The following is a 5,000-nucleotide window of genomic DNA, read 5'->3' as shown; positions in this document are numbered from 1 at the left end:
TGTAAAGGTTGGAATACTGGTTCAATTAAGGAATGTTCTAGTCCCCTCTCTGTGATGTAAAGGTTGGAATACTGGTTCAATTAAGGAATGTTCTAGTCCCCTCTCTCTGTGATGTAAAGGTTGGAATACTGGTTGAATTAAGGAATGTTCTAGTCTCTCTCTGTGATCATAATGTTTAAATGTGTTCTCCATTTATCCATGGAATTCTTTGGCCGTTTCATAAGATCTGCAAATATAATCCACTAATGTGTTTTCTTTCATACTCTGACACACACACACACACACACACACACACACACACACCCCAGTGTAAGTCAGGCCTGGCAGCTGCTGGTTGTCTGTGGCCCAGAGAGGAATGTAGGATGGGACACACACACTCTCTCTCTCTCTCTCTCTCTGTCTCTCTCTCTCTCTCTCTCTCTCTCTCTCTCTCTCTCTCTCTCTCTCTCTCTCTCTCTCTCTCTCGCAATCCAACTAGCCCACACACACCCTACTCACACATGTGGACCATGTAAGCAACGTGTGTGTGTGTGGGGGGGGGGGGGTATAGGAATATGTGTTTTACTGTGACCCACTTACAACAGATGAGCACATAAAAAAGCTTCAGTTGGCCTCAGACCGTGTGTGTGTGTGTGTGTGTGTGTGTGTGTGTGGTGGGGGTATAACTGTATGCAGTGACCTGGCTGGTTTGCCAACAGGCTGTGTTTTGATTTGGTTTAATGTTGGACATCAATATGTTTGTGTGAGTGTGTGCATAAGCTGTGAGCATTAGCAGAGCCAGTACATGAATTTGGCTTTTTTGCATAAATCTATCCCTCGCCCTCCCAAATGCAGGTCGTCACAGCTCACTAATCCACACACGCACACGCACGCACGCACGCACGCACACACACACACACGCCCTATGTACCTCTGAACAAGAGGCTAACGGCTAGCAGCTGTCACTCACACTAGTTAAATGTAGGGATGGGTATCGTTTGGTTTTTATCCGATACCAGTACATAACCGATACTTTTAAAACGATACCGGTGCCTAAACGGTGCCGGAACCGATACTTTTATAAAAAATAATGATTGACGACATTAAAGAAAGGCTTTTTTTATTGCCAAGGCAATTTTTTTTCTTCAAATTGAACAATATATGAACTGTTTAAAGTATATTAGAAATATAAATACATACAAAACACTTGGCTTCAAACTACAGCTTCAAACTTTTTAACTTCAAACTATGAATATTATATTAACTGTAAACAACAGTTTATAGTATACTTAAATAAATATAAATAAATACAAAAAACTGCTTCAAACTTCTTTTGCAAAAATATGAGCATATTTGCCTTTGCAGTCAAAAATGTATTATTTTGTTTGCATTTATTTCATGAAATTTCACCATTTTATGATTTGTTTATACCTATCTTTTCTATCTTGTTTATAGTTAATCTTGTTACTTGAACACACTGAGTACGAGAAAATGTGTACTGCCCCTTTAAGAGACTACCGTAGGCTAAGTGTAGCTGTCATCATACTTTTCAGTCTTCGGTTGCTGATCTGCCGTTGACTCTTGCCTTCTCTCCCCTCTTTTCACGCAATTGTTTTGTTGCATTTGCTGCACGTCGCGATGTTTGAATATTTTTGTGCGAAATACAGGCACACTTTTGACCGTTTACCTTTCGATATTTTCTCTGTTAAAAGGTTGATGGCTAGTTCTGTTTGTGCTTGCTCTGTGAAATGCTGCATGCTCTTCACTGTCATAAGACTGTTGCTATGAAAACACCAATGAGCGTGAGCGACACAGGACAAAGTTTACATTGGGAGCTGGGGCAGTTTTACATGTGCCCTGCGGAATCTGCCTAGCAACCGTTTTCAATTGGCTCAGGCACCGAAATGAAGCACCGAAATCTGCGTTGCATTTCGGTCCGGGTAGGTACCGGTTGTATTGGAACCGGTTCCATATTGGTACCGGTTCTCGGTACCCAACCCTAGTTAAATGTTAACTGATGACTCGCACAACATGCTAACTGTCTGTGACGGCATTACTGAGGACATGTCTACAACATGCTAACTGTCTGTGACGGCATTACTGAGGACATGTCTACAACATGCTAACTGTCTGTGACGGCATTACTGAGGACATGTCTACAACATGCTAACTGTCTCTGACTGCATTACTGAGGACATGTCTACAACATGCTAACTGTCTGTGACCATTAGTGAGGACATGTCTACAACATGCTAACTGTCTGTGACGGCATTACTGAGGACATGTTTACAACATGCTAACTGTCTCAGACTGCATTACTGAGGACATGTCTACAACATGCTAACTATCTGACGGGTTAGTGAGGACATGTTTACAACATGCTAACTGTCTGTGACTGGACTGCATTAGAGAGGACATGTCTACAACATGCTAACTGTCTCTGACTGCATTACTGAGGACATGTCTACAACATGCTAACTGTCTGACGGGTTAGTGAGGACATGTTTACAACATGCTAACTGTCTGTCCTACTGCAGCTGAAGTTCGGCTGGACAGGATCTGGGCCCCAGCTAAGAGAAAAGAGGGAGGGAGGGAAACTAGACCGGAAGGGAAGAGAGGAACGAGACCGGGAGATAAGAGAAAGAGAGAGTGGCAGAGGGAGAATGGGGAGGAAAAGTGAGAGACGAGGGGGGGGGGGGCACGCTCATGTTCAGAGAGAGAGGAGGGGGGGGGGGGGCGGGGGGGGCTTAATCCTACTTGATGTTCAAGCCAAACGTTTCAGCAAGAAATGGGTCGGGGGGGGGGGGGGCTATTGAGGGGCGGGTGCAGAATCGGACAGAGGAGGAGTTTTGCTGCTGCTGCTGCTGCTACACACACACACTTTTCTGCTGGGTGCACAGTCATCCTGCAGCACACACACACACGCACACGCACACACACACCTGAAACTGCAGCCCACGTTCAATATATACATTTCAGGATAACACGCAGTCAGTTCACTTTTCTAGGCTGCTGCTCTAAGTATAAAGACACACACTCACACACACACACACACGGCAATTCCACCAGTCTAGCCACTCCTTAATTACACACACACACGACTATTCTCCCAATCTAGGCACTCCTGACACACACACACACACACACACACACACACACACACACACACACACACACACACCCCTGGCAGTGTTATTGTCTGAAGCACAATGGCTCTGCTGGGCTCACCATCTGTGTGTGTGTGTGTGTGTGTGTGTGTGTGTCAGGAGTGCTTAGTTTGGGAGAATAGCTGTGTGTGTGTGTGTGTGTGTGTGTTGCCCTGGAGTCCGATCTAATCAAACTCTTGGGGGGTGGGGTGGGGGACAGCAGAAGAGAGAAGAAACAGAGAGGGTTGGGGAGATGGGGCGCTTGGCACGGCATGACCAACAGGAACAACAGCGGGGGGGGGGCTGGTATACTGAGGTGTCTGTGTGTGTGTGTGGCTCTGGTGTGTGTGTGTGTGTGTGTGTGTGTGTGTGTGGCTCTGGTGTGTGTGTGTGGCTCTGGTGTGTGTGTGTGGCTCTGGTGTGTATGTGTGGCTCTGGTGTGTGTGTGTGGCTCTGGTGTGTGTGTGTGTGTGACTCGTGTGTGTGTGTGTGTGTGTCTCTCTGGTGTGTGTGTGAGTGGATGTTTTAGCTGCTGCGGTTCCTCTTCCTGTTTTGCTCCGGTCATTCTGGCCCTCATATTGGTAGGGGAGGGGCAGTGGTGAGGGACATGTCCGCTTTCACAGGCCACATGGAGTTCACACACACACACACACACGCACACGCTATATAGGCATCTTTGACATGACACACACACACACACACACGCGCGCATAGGCATCTTTGAAATGAATGCATTTGTATAGACAATATGAATGACCAAATTTATAAAAATGATTCATTTGTTCTACAGAAAGAAGTCTTTCAAAAAAAGTAAATGTCTCTCTCTCTGTCTCTCTCTCTCTCTCTCTCTCTCTCTCTCTCTCTCTCTCTCTCTCTCTCTCTCTCTCCCCCCAGGGCGCTGGCCCATCGTTCTGAGGCCATGAAACCTGACGAGGTCACCCCGGCAACCGAGGGGCCAATGGAAGGTCCGAGGGAGGAGCCTTTGACCACGCCTCTCGACCAGGAAGCTGAGCAGGACAAGGAGGAGCCTCCGCAGCAGGGGGAGGGGCTTAATACAAACCAGGAAGAGTCGAAGCCCCAGGGGGAGGGGCAAGAGCCGAATCCTGCTAAAACCCTGACTGTAGCCAAAGACAGAAACCCAGTCAGGACAGCGGCTCAGGTAGGACTGGAACACACACATCTGAAATACCACACATGCACACACACACATCTGAAATACCACACACACATATATCCACAAACACCCCACTGTTTCATCCAAAATGCCATACATACACACCCAAGTGACTGGACTGGACACTGACTGGAGTCGCACTTAAGCTGCACACAGTGACTTTGACTGGAGTCGCACTTAAACTGCACACACAGTGACTTTGACTGGAGTCGCACTTAAACTGCACACAGTGACTTTGACTGGTCGCACTTAAACTGCACACACAGTGACTTTGACTCGAGTCAAAAGGCTTGAGACTCTACTCAGACTCATGAAAAATCTTTATTTTGTGTTTTTTTGTTTTGTTTGATTTTTTTGTGCGTGTGCGTGTGCGTGTGCGTGTGTGTGTGCGTGTGCGCGCGTGTGTGTGTCTGTGTTTTTTTCTCAGTAGTCTTTGTCCATCTCTCAAATCATCCTTAACATTTTCAGAACAATTTGTACAAGCAGCACAGGACAATGCATTACCTGCATTGTGTGATTACCTGCTTAGTGTATGTCTCAAAAGTAAATAATTATATCCGTGTCACTACACACACACACACAAACACGCATGTACACACACACATACACACACACACACACACACACACACACACACACACACCCCCCTATGTACAACATTATATCCGTGTCACTAGATGTAGCTATAGCATATTGTGAAC

The sequence above is a fragment of the Clupea harengus genome, chromosome 26 (genome assembly GCF_900700415.2).
Source record: "Clupea harengus chromosome 26, Ch_v2.0.2, whole genome shotgun sequence".
Lineage (NCBI taxonomy): Eukaryota > Metazoa > Chordata > Actinopteri > Clupeiformes > Clupeidae > Clupea > Clupea harengus.
This window is presented reverse-complemented; position numbering follows the sequence as displayed.